At 38.3% G+C, this 13,480-nt stretch overlaps 1 protein-coding gene across 3 annotated transcripts in view; it reads right to left on the reverse strand.

Moving 5' to 3' along the window:
• The window catches only part of ntng1a (netrin g1a), a 185,063-nt gene that overhangs the window by 45,349 nt on the left and 126,234 nt on the right, over nt 1-13,480 (reverse strand). The window lies entirely within an intron of this gene.

Below are 13,480 nucleotides of genomic sequence, written 5' to 3' on the forward strand. Positions count from 1 at the left end.
AATGTTGTTTAGAGATTCCTGTTAGAATTTGGATGAAAATATTCGAATCAGTAATTGAGGCGATCGCACTCTATAGCAGTGAGGTCTGGGGTCTGCTAACAAATCAAGAATTCACCAAATGGGAAAAAACATCCAGTTGAAACCCTGCATGCAGAATTCTGTACAAATATCCCACAAGTGCATCGGCGCACTACAAACAACGCACGTCGTGCAGAATTCGGCAAATATCCGCTAATTATAAAAATACGGGTACGGCCGACCAAATTCTGGAAACCGCTAAAACTCAGCGATCCCCCAATCGTTTCATTCCAAAGTCCTGCGATACCAAGAGCTGATCAAAGCTTCAGTCCTGAAGGATCACCAACACCTACTAACCCCCACCCCACCCCACCCCACCCCACTGACACTCCAGACCAGAACAACAAAGTCCGACACATCCGATTAGACCAAATTACAACACAAATGCAACAAAACACGGCTCCCCCAGGAAGAAAGGTCGTGCCTGCACTGCATCCCAAGCCCCAGTCGAGACGGAGCTGCACTTCCCTACAGAACACACGACATACACACACATCCGAGAAAATTTAAACACACACGCCGAACATACCACAAGCTATCAAACAGTGAAAAACTCCCCGACGTGCTAGGGGAAGATAAAGACCGCTGTATATTAGCAGCACAATGTGTCTCGGCCGGCCACAATATTAGGGACGTTGATTAGGGATCTGCCCCGCCCTTGTGTTTCCTGTAACTGTTGTGATCGCTCTTCTTTATTATTATTATTATTGTTTTATATTTTTTTCTTACCTTTATATTAAAAATTCACTTTTATCCTGTAATTTTACACGTTTTATCCTTCTTTCTTCACTTATTCCATGTATAGGACATTTATTTTGTCCTTCATTTGTACATTTATGTACGTTGTTTGCACTTTTATTTTTTTTTATTGTTTAAAAAAATGGAATCTATTAACATTTTATTCAGTTTTATTTTATTTCTCTTGTGTTTACACTACCCTTCCCTTATACCTGCTTTGGCAATACAAACGTACTTTTGTACGTATATATATATATATATATATATATATATATATATATATATATATATATATATATATGTATATGTGTGTGTGTGTGTGTGTGTGTGTATATATATATATATATATATATATATATATATATATACACAGAGAGAGAGAGAGAGAAGGACACAAACAAGAAAGGCAGGATAAGCAGGCAGTGAGGATTGGGACACATCATCAAAACTCTGCTCTGGTGCTCTGGGTTTTTACATCTGTTTTTTGTCCCATAATTCCCTTTTAGGCGAATTTTATTTTCAGCGAATATTAGAAACTGCTTCCTCAGTCATTAGATGGTTTCCTCTAGGTTTTAAAATGAAACGGATAGATCCAGTCATTAATGTAATCAGTTCAGAGGGAGGTGATTAATCCAGGCGGAGTTGAAGGGTGTGTGTGGTGTCCGTATGTGGTTTATAGTCATGCTATAGACAGTTCATTCAGTTAGTTCATAAACAGCTATTACAGATCATTTATTCAGACTGGAATACTCTAGTAAGCAAGTAAGTATTCACTGTATTGCGCGTTTAATGTTTATTAAATAGGAAGCCCTGTTGGGGTTTTAGTTCTATCAGGATGATTCATTTTCAGATCAAAATGAGATCAATTTGGGATTTCAAAATAAACTGTACTGCTGTGTTGCTATAGCAACTATAGAAATTCATCACACTGAGCTAAATAGTGAACACAGAGGGTTAAAAGATCCAAACGACACACTAATGCACACACACACACACACACACACGCTCCAAACACAACACATGTCCTGGTGACAGTCCATTTTTCAGCGTCCCTCCCAGAGGCTGATAGGACACGATTAACCTGGACAGGGACAAAATAACACGTCCTGAATTTCCCAGCATGCTTTCTGATTGGGAAAGCCACTGAAGTACCGAAAGCAGGAAAGAGGGGACACGACATGAGGGGCGTTCCGAATGACATGTGTCACTGCAAACGCCAGGAGAATACCTACTGTCCTCATTAGAAATGTGTGTGTGTGTGTGTGTGTGTGTGTGTGTGTGTGGTCAGAAGTGACCTTCACTTCTGTTTGTCTCATCTGTTTCGTCTCCTTCTGGACGATCCACGAAGCCTTATCTCCTAAATTTCCACCCCAGGCAAAGTTAGTAATTACTTTTTCGGGGGCCGTGTGTGTCTCCTGGCGATCCATCAGGCTTTTTTAATGGCAGGTGAGAGGAGCGGACGTGCCGATCCGCCACCGAGAGACCGCTTAAGTCATTCGCGATTTTCCTCGGGAGTAAAATTATGCGCTGAGAAAGCAACAGCTCGAGCTGAGAAGCTCACTGACACGGGGCGGGGTCAGGGGCGGGGCCTGTTCATCCCTAAACACTGTCACACATTCTGGGTTAGAACGGTATTTCTTAGAAATTTACTGTATGTAAATTTCCCCACGTACACAAACTCCCTCAGCTCTCAAAGTTGTTTCTGTGTTCTCTCTTTCATTATTCTCTCTCGAAACCCTAAAACAAGTTACATTCTAATTTGGTGTTGTGCTGTTTTCGGAAAACAATCAACAACACGTCGGTGTAACGAAGAGCAGAAGTTTTTCCTGTAACAGCACACACCAAAGTGTTTTATTCCTCTTATACCACAGCAATCTGACACGTCATACTTTTTATCTGTTTACAGTTACCTTTAATGTTGGTGAAACAACTTAGTTCTCATTCTCACTTATGTTATAGCAGCTATAAACCGCCAGCCTCTCTTTTTACTCTCTTGTGAAGCTAATAAGACAATAACAAATCAGCAATAAGACAATAACAAATCAGCTTGTCGTGTTACCGAGAAACCACAAAGAAGTGTAAACTCCTCTGTCCTGAAGATGTCGGAAAACCTAAAGTTACAGCTTTACCTCTGACTGTTCCAACGTGCTGACACTGTAGACTCCTTCCATAAACATCTCCTCACTGAAAACGTCACCATGTCAACAATTACACACGATTTTAAACTGTCTGACATACATTTGCCTGTGCAAGTTGTTATCTTTAATACTAAATATTTTACCCTCATTCAATTCAATTCAGTTTTATTCGTGTAGCGCTTTTAACAGCGGACGTTGTCTCAGAGCAGCTTTACAGAAACGTATAAACACAGGATGGAGATTTTAAGTGTGTGAATTTATCCCTATTGAGCGAGCCGGTGGAGACGGTGGTGAGGAAAAACTCCCTGAGATGATACGAGGAAGAAACCTCGAGAGGAACCGGACTCAGAAGGGAACCCGTCCTCATCTGGAGAACGACGGATAGTGTGAGAGTAAAAGAAAGTTCATTATGGTGTTATATGAAGTCTGTTTGTTGAACTAGTCCACTGTTCACTAAAGGAGACCTTTGCCTTATGAATCCCATTTTTTTCCCCACTTATACATGTGAATTAATTTTACTTTTTGGACGAGCACTATGTCACAAACTGTATGTCTTTTTAAGTCCTGCTTTGGAAAATGGGCGGAATTTACTGTATAAATCCAAATATATACAGTAAGTCCAATGATAATTAGACCTAAATTAAACCTGCAAAATGTTTTTTTTTTTTAAAAGTAGAATATTTCACATTTTTATTTCATTGTGCAAACAAATGATAGTAAAGCAAATATACTAATAAAAATACAAAATGTATGTTTACGCCACTTTCAGTTACATTTTAAGTGACGATATATTACACAGCGACTTGGTGTTATCCCAGTGGTTACATTTTCATCTCCTGTAAGGATGGAATCAATGTGATAACATAATCTCATTAAAATATAGCATTTAACGATTATAAACACCAAATATGATAGCTGTATCTGCTTTATAATTCATTTTACATACTATACATTACAGAGCTGCGATACAGACGCCGTCTTACTCAGGCTGGTAGTAAACAGGTCTGGTCATGTGACCAATTACATAAAAAACTTCTTGCATTAAAAAAAAAAAAAAACACATAAAATTACATCAAGCATAATTTCCAACCCTTTTAAAGCGTTATAAAAAAAATTCTAAATAAAAATTCCTTCACAGCAGTGATCAGTGGGATTTAATGAGTTAACTGCTTTTTAATTCATCACGATTATAAACATTAGTTAGTAATTATGATCGAGCTCAAAATTTCTCCAAAACTCTGTGCTATCGTTCCAGTGTGTACGCTACAGAGAACGGATTTGTATTGAAGGTGTAAAAGTGTCAAATCCATGAAGATTCAGAGCCGAGCTCCGGCAAAGACAGGAGAAACAAATATTTGAAAGAGAGATTACTGCACAGAAGAAGATGTGGAGACGTGAAAACAAACAGAGACGTGTCTCGGGGAGAGGAAGGAGAGAGAGAGAGATAGAGAGAAAGAGAGAGAGAGTGAGGGAGTGAGAGAGACAAAGAGGGAGAGACAGAACAAGACAGAGAGCAGTGAGGCGATGGAGGGAGATGGCACTCAGCAGGTGGAAATGTTAAGCTGAACAAACTGAATAATGAGATAAAGGACATGATACATACACAGAGCCGAGAGGAAGTCGAGATGGATGGTATGGTCTCTAAGACAGAAGTGTTAATAACAGTGCAGAAGTTTTACATAAATCATTGTCCCAGTTACAGTGAGAAAAAATAGAGAGTATTTATTTAGAGTGTTGATAAAGTGTGTTACAGTGTGATATAGGGTATTACAGGGTGTTACAGTGTGATATAGTGTATTACAGGGTGTTACAGTGTGATATAGTGTATTACAGGGTGTTACAGTGTGATATAGTGTATTACAGGGTGTTACAGTGTGATATAGTGTATTACAGTGTGATATAGTGTATTACAGGGTGTTACAGTGTGATATAGTGTGTTACAGTGTGATATAGTGTATTACAGGGTGTTACAGTGTGATATAGTGTATTACAGGGTGTTACAGTGTGATATAGTGTATTACAGGGTGTTACAGTGTGATATAGTGTATTACAGTGTGATATAGTGTATTACAGTGTGTTACAGAGTGATATAGTGTATTACAGGGTGTTACAGTGTGATATAGTGTATTACAGTGTGTTACAGTGTGATATAGTGTATTACAGGGTGTTATAGTGTGATATAGTGTATTACAGTGTGCTACAGTGTGATATAGTGTGTTACAGGGTGTTACAGTGTGATATAGTGTGTTACAGGGTGTTACAATATGATATAGTGTGTTACAGTGTGATATAGTGTATTACAAGGTGTTACAGTGTGATATAGTGTGTTACAGTGTGATATAGTGTATTACAGGGTGTTACAGTGTGATATAGTGTGTTACAGGGTGTTACAGTGTGATATAGTGTATTACAGTGTGCTACAGTGTGATATAGTGTATTACAGTGTGATAGTGTATTACAGTGTGCTACAGTGTGATATAGTGTATTACAGTGTGTTACAGTGTGATATAGTGTATTACAGGGTGTTACAGTGTGATATAGTGTGTTACAGTGTGATATAGTGTATTACAGGGTGTTACAGTGTGATATAGTGTGTTACAGTGTGATACAGTGTATTACAGTGTGCTACAGTGTGATATAGTGTGTTACAGGGTGTTACAGTGTGATATAGTGTGTTACAGGGTGTTACAGTGTGATATAGTGTATTACAGTGTATTACAGTGTGCTACAGTGTGATATAGTGTGTTACAGGGTGTTACAATGTGATATAGTGTGTTACAGTGTGATATAGTGTATTACAGGGTGTTACAGTGTGATATAGTGTGTTACAGTGTGATATAGTGTATTACAGGGTGTTACAGTGTGATATAGTGTATTACAGTGTGATATAGTGTATTACAGTGTGTTACAGAGTGATATAGTGTATTACAGGGTGTTACAGTGTGATATAGTGTATTACAGTGTGTTACAGTGTGATATAGTGTATTACAGGGTGTTATAGTGTGATATAGTGTATTACAGTGTGCTACAGTGTGATATAGTGTATTACAGGGTGTTACAGTGTGATATAGTGTATTACAGTGTGTTACAGTGTGATATAGTGTATTACAGTGTGTTACAGTGTGATATAGTGTATTACAGTGTGTTACAGTGTGATATAGTGTATTACAGGGTGTTACAGTGTGCTATAGTGTATTACAGGGTGTTACAGTGTGATATAGTGTGTTACAGTGTGATATAGTGTGTTACAGTGTGATATAGTGTGTTACAGTGTGATATAGTGTATTACAGTGTGATATAGTGTATTACAGTGTGTTACAGTGTGATATAGTGTATTACAGGGTGTTACAGTGTGCTATAGTGTATTACAGGGTGTTACAGTGTGATATAGTGTGTTACAGTGTGATATAGTGTGTTACAGTGTGATATAGTGTGTTACAGTGTGATAGTGTATTACAGGGTGTTACAGTGTGATATAGTGTGTTACAGTGTGATATAGTGTATTACAGGGTGTTACAGTGTGATATAGTGTGTTACAGTGTGATATAGTGTGATATAGTGTGTTACAGTGTGATATAGTGTATTACAGGGTGTTACAGTGTGATATAGTGTATTACAGTGTGATATAGTGTATTACAGTGTGTTACAGAGTGATAGTGTATTACAGAATGTTACAGTGTGATATAGTGTATTACAGTGTGTTACAGTGTGATATAGTGTATTACAGTGTATTACAGTGTGATATAGTGTATTACAGTGTGTTACAGTGTGATATAGTGTATTACAGGGTGTTACAGTGTGCTATAGTGTATTACAGGGTGTTACAGTGTGATATAGTGTATTACAGGGTGTTACAGTGTGATATAGTGTATTACAGGGTGTCACAGTGTGATATAGTGTATTACAGTGTGTTACAGTGTGATATAGTGTATTACAGGGTGTTACAGTGTGATATAGTGTATTACAGTGTGTTACAGTGTGATATAGTGTATTACAGGGTGTTACAGTGTGCTATAGTGTATTACAGGGTGTTACAGTGTGATATAGTGTGTTACAGTGTGATAGTGTATTACAGGGTGTTACAGTGTGATATAGTGTGTTACAGTGTGATATAGTGTATTACAGGGTGTTACAGTGTGATATAGTGTGTTACAGTGTGTTACAGTGTGATAGTGTATTACAGGGTGTTACAGTGTGATATAGTGTGTTACAGTGTGATATAGTGTATTACAGGGTGTTACAGTGTGATATAGTGTGTTACAGTGTGATATAGTATATTACAGTGTGTTACAGTGTGATATAGTGTATTACAGTGTGTTACAGTGTGATATAGTGTATTACAGTGTGTTACAGTGTGATATAGTGTATTACAGTGTGTTACAGTGTGATATAGTGCATTACAGTGTGTTACAGAGTGATATAGTATATTACAGTGTGTTACAGTGTGATATAGTGTATTACAGGGTGTTACAGTGTGATATAGTGTATTACAGGGTGTTACAGTGTGATATAGTGTGTTACAGTGTGATATAGTGTATTACAGTGTGTTACAGTGTGATATAGTGTATTACAGTGTGTTACAGTGTGATATAGTGTATTACAGTGTGTTACAGTGTGATATAGTGTATTACAGTGTGCTACAGTGTGATATAGTGCATTACAGTGTGTTACAGAGTGATATAGTATATTACAGTGTGTTACAGTGTGATATAGTGTATTACAGGGTGTTACAGTGTGATATAGTGTATTACAGGGCGTTACAGTGTGATATAGTGTGTTACAGGGTGTTACAGTGTGATATAGTGTATTACAGGGTGTTACAGAGTGATAGTGTATTACAGTGTGCTACAGTGTGATATAGTGTATCACAGTGTGTTACAGAGTGATATAGTGTATTACAGGGTGTTACAGTGTGATATAGTGTGTTACAGGGTGTTACAGTGTGATATAGTGTATTATAGTGTGTTACAGTGTGATATAGTGTATTACAGTGTGATATAGTGTATTACAGTGTGTTACAGTGTGATATAGTGTGTTACAGGGTGTTGCAGTGTGATATAGTGTATTATAGTGTGTTACAGAGTGATAGTGTATTACAGTGTGCTACAGTGTGATATAGTGTGTTACAGTGTGATATAGTATATTACAGGGTGTTACAGTGTGATATAGTGTGTTATAGTGTGTTATAATGTGTTATAGTGTGTTACAGGGTGTTACTTTGTGTTACCAGGTGTTTTCAAGTGTTATGTACTAACATTATTAACAAACTGAAGTGCTAGCAGGCAGAGAGAAAAACGTGTTGTAGTGTCATGTCAGTGGATGAGACTACTTTTTTTTTCAGTAACCATGAAAACAGCAAGGCAAAATATTGGTGTGAGCATTACTGAAAAATAATCATCTCCTCCATTATTTTTCTAAGCAAAGAAATTATGTCAGGTCTTTTCCCACCTTTAGTGTGATATCTAACATAATTCAAGGGAAAAACAAACAGAAATATTTTAGGGGTTTAAAAAACGTATACAGACGAGCTGAAGGCCGCTATCAAAGCAACCTGGGCTTCCAGAAAACCTCAGCAGTGCCACAGGCTGATCGCCTCCATGCCACGCCCCACTGATGCAGTCATTCCTGCACAAGGATTAAAACCTTGACCGAGTACTGAGTGCGTAAATTAACATACTTTTCACAAGGTCGACATTTCTGTGTTATAAATTCTTCATTCGAATATTTTGAGATACTTTACTTCTGATTTCTATGAGCTGCAAGCTGTAAACATCAAGATTGAAAACTAATAAAAAAAGGCTTGAAATATTTCACTTCATGTGTAGTGAATCTAGAACATATGAAAGTTCCACTTTTTGAATTAAATTAGGGGGAAAAAAATTACCTTTCCATGATATTCAAATTGTTTGAGATGCACCTGTACAATAGCTTTTAGAATTATCCCCAAAAAGTTCTACCTTGGTCTCAGCAGGCCAGAACACATTTTGCCACAAGGTTTGGGGTGATTTAGGCTTGGATGTGTTTTTTTTTTTCCCCCCAGTGGAAGGGCTTCCGTCTAGCCACCCAACTCCATAGCCCAGACATGTGAGGAATATGAGAGATTGCTGTCACATGCAGAGAGTAATCAGTACGTGTCAGATATTTCTGCAGCTTCTTTAATGCTGCTGTTGGTCTCTTGGCAGCCTCCCTGGTAAGTTTTCTTCTTGTCCCTTACTCAATTTTGGAGGGACGTCCTGTTCTTGGTATTGTCACCGTGGTGCCCCAATTTCTCCACTTGTTGATGATGCTCTTCACAGTGTCCGATGTTACATCTAATGTTTTGGAAATTCTTTCTTAATCCTCTCCTGTGCGATACCTTTCAACAATGAGATCTTGTACATGCTTTGTAAGCTCTTTGGAGAATCATGGCTTCAGCAGTCAGATAAAACCAAGATGTCCAGAAAATCCTACAGGAAAAGCTGATCTTTATTTGCGGTTCCTCCTAAAACATTTCTGTTTATTTTGAGGATTCCTCCTTTGTTAGTATTGTTCTTCCTCTTCTTCTTCGTATTATTCTCCGCATTTCCCTAAAGTACCCAATAACTCAAGATCTGAAGAGTACAAAGTTTTGAAATTTGGTACATTGATACTACAGGCCACGGGTAACTCCCACAACACAAACGGCCCACATGAGCCCATAGGTGGAGCTGCAGGACACACCTAAATTCTACATGATTTTCCACTTATCCCATAAGTCCAAAATGTCTGAAAATTGGTATACATGCCTTATTTCTCATGGGGAAGAAAAAAATTAATTGGGACCCATAAAGTCTACTATGATATATTTTCCAGTACATCCAAAATTACAAAATCTTCTCCTCGTGAGCCGTAGGTCTGATTGACTTGAACTGTGGTGCATATGCGTGGGATACACGTCTTTCTATAGCGTGATAAAAAAAAATAACGAATCAAATAAAAATTGGCCAAACTATTTACATATCAGTGAATTGAGAACTGTTGCACATATTTCTTGTGTCCATGAATCAATGGAACATTAATCTATGGACTTGATCTGTGCCACACACAAAGAGGACACTACAGTATGTTACCGTGTGCGATGGCAACCTCATATCTCCATAAACAATGACATTAAAAGGAATATTATCTTTGACAATAAGTTATATTGTGTTTAACGATATCTTTATCGTCCACTAGATGGAGCTGTTTGTCTCGGATCGAGCGAAAGTACACTTCATTCGGATTAATGTTATAGCAAATTAATGTTATGGATAGCAGCAGGAATAAATTCATTATAATGTTAAAGTAGCGTTGTATCAGCATGAAATCATTCTCCAAAATTCTCACTGACTCCTGATTTTTCTTTTTTCGTGGAAAAGCTATAACAATGAACTTCTAATCTATCACTGATCCAAACACGTTGAAATGCTGCATCTGTAGGATACATTTCTCCACCATGTCAAATTTGAAATGGTCTGCAATATCGCGCAGGAATCCGCCATTTTGTCAGTTTCTATATCCCATTAAAGGTGGAAAAAGTTCTGATACGATAAATCTTGCTTTCATTTTTTTTTACATCACAAAAGCCTGTAAATTTAACAGGGGTGTGTAGACTTTCTATATCCACTGTAGCTGTAGGTGTAAATAACCGCTAACAGAAACACACTCGCATCTTTCACATCCTGAATCCTTACACCTTCATGGAATCGGGCGAATTTTCTCTGCGTTTGGTCTGAGACCGGTGCTTTAGCTGAAAAAAAAGCAGAAATGCCTGGTTTTCTGTCTGTATCGCCGTAGCAACAGGCCAAAAACTGTGAATGGGAACTACTCTTAAACTGCTAACATTTTTACATGATTTCGGAAGTCAATCTACAGTCTCTTATTCCTATACTCGCTCTTTTTCCACTTCTCAGGACATTCGCTTCTAAAAAGAGAAACAGCGAGACAGGTAACGAGACAGGGAGACACGTCTGTCTCAAAGCGGCACTGTGTGATTCATGAATGTCCGACGATGGCGGGAATCGGCCTGACACATGCCTCTTCGCTCTAATGTGTGCTAATTAAAGCCCTGAATTCAGTGCTGATGTGAGCGTGAACCATCACTCACGCTCGCTCCCTCTGTCAGCTCCAGATGTGACGACGGCTCCTTTCCTGTCACGCCGAGATGACGTGACTCCAAAAGTTTAGAGATCTTCCACCGCGAACGAGCTGTTACTATAGAAACAGTAAGATATTAGAACGATCGCATTAACATGAACCTGTGGTTTGTGTACCGTTTGGAACTACCGTCAGAGACGCTGTTAGAGAAAATTCATCAACACCTTCTCTTCCGACCAATCAGAATCCAGAACTCAACAGCGCATTCCGCCGCATGCAAAAAAAATATTTACCCCCGTTTTATTTAAATAAAACGACTCCTCTCATATTTCATTCTGCATTGCATTCTTTTATAATTAATCCAAACTAAATCAACTAATAAAAATTATTAGACCCGTGTTTGTTTGTTTATTATTATTATTATTATTATTTTTGGTTGTTTTTTTTTCTCATAAGCAGATGCACTTACTTAATTCGGATAAAACGTGCGTTCAGTTTCCGTGTGAATTTCATCCGATTGCTAGTGTAGTGGTTAATGAGAGCCATGGATTCATTCTTTCAGCGCACACGCTCATGCAAACGCAGTTCTGTCCTCATCACTGATGCCGAACACGTTCTTCCTCCGGCCAGCAGGGAATTTATTCCTTATCTCTTTTTAAACCATCGTGCATCACCATGCTGGGGTATCGGAGAGGTGATTAAATTACAGCGTACAGCACATTTCTGAAAATAAATCTGTCATTCAGATCAGCGCTGTTGAATTCTGGATTCTGATTGGCCGGAAGGTGTTGATTCATTCTCTGACAGTTAGTGCCGTTGAAAATCACAGGTATATCAATGCGCTCGTTCTAATACTTTATCGTTTCTATAGTAACAGCCCGTTCAAAGCTTTTCTGTAAGGAGACGTGTATTTGACTTTCATGGAAGGAGTCTCCAGTGTCAGAGATAAGGTGTATATAAGGAACTAGCTCGTTTCATGTAGCTACAAATGGATAAAAATGACGACGCGTTAAATCGTAATCATTAGCAAACAAATAAAACACCGATGTACTTCATACATCAACTCATATGCTATCTGTAATAACCCGGCTATACAGTTTCTTTGGGTCAAAAGTTTGTGCACCCCACCCTGTTCTAGGAATATTAACACTTATGACACGAAGGCCATTACAGAAAACAGCAGTGAACTTTACGCGAACGTGGAAGTGTTACGTGAATGTTATTACTACTCGTTTATATTTTATATCTTTAATATTTACTATAATAGTTTATATTTATCGTTTATATTTTTCATCTTTACAGAAGTCCAGGATATGAGAAAGATGGAATATATCTCTCTATAGAACAATGTGTTTTAAAGCTTGAGACAAAATGTCGGCACTTTCCTCAGTTCCCCTGCAGAAATGGCCTGTCGTGGCTAATTTACAAACCCATCAGTCCTCTTCACATTCTCCAACACGGAGGGCAAACATGGCTTCCCTACAGGAAGGGAGAAGAGAGTGATACCTCCTTCTTTTTTCTTTCTCACCCTGGTCCACTAACGGACACTAGGCACTCTCCTGTGTTGATCATCTTTGAACTTTCTGCATCAGACTAGCTGATATGTAACATAAAGAAGGTCTCTCAAGTCATTGTTTTGCGTAATTACCTCATTCCTTATGTTAAAAATAGCAGCATATTTGGCAGTAATTGGTTTAAAAATCACAGCCAGTGCAATGGAAGGTGTTGTTTTTTTTTTTACCTGACATGTGAATTGTCTTTATTCCGAGAGGACAGAGATAGACCGGGCTGTTTTATGAAATTATTAGATTATGGATTTTTTTTCCTCGCAGGCCTCGCAGCTCAGACATAAAACGCTCCACTCAGAGGCATTAGTGACACCGAGACCAACTCCAGCCTCAAAGCATTTTATACTTCTTCTTCTTTTTTTTTTTTTTTTTAAAGACGTCTCAGTTTAAAAGTCTGTATATCCACAGATCCATGCGATGTAGTTACCTTAATGAGGTAAAAATAATAATAGCCTCATTTATACAGCATCCTTAAAACAATAAATCTGCAGCTTGACTTGTGGATGCAATGATACTGAAATCGTATACACCTGCAGGCCTGACTGTCACATAGTCTAGGTCTACAAATCTAAATCACTGCTCACTAAACTTCTTCCTGGAGATCACTTTCCTATAGAATTCAGTTTCAGCTCCAATCCACACACCTGCTCCAGATAGTCATGCATCGAACATCTGCTGGAAGGTAGATCTCCAGATACAGCTGAGGAGTAATCACATTTCCGACCTTTGGAACACCATGACACGGCAGCTATCATCATGCTTGGGCTGCCACTATTGGCAACCAGTCACCGACCTTAAAAACTCAGTGGCCAATCATGATGCTCAAAATGCCATGAAACTGCAGACAATTCTGACACTTGAAAT

Source organism: Ictalurus furcatus, chromosome 1, assembly GCF_023375685.1.
Source record: "Ictalurus furcatus strain D&B chromosome 1, Billie_1.0, whole genome shotgun sequence".
Taxonomy (NCBI): Eukaryota; Metazoa; Chordata; class Actinopteri; order Siluriformes; family Ictaluridae; genus Ictalurus; species Ictalurus furcatus.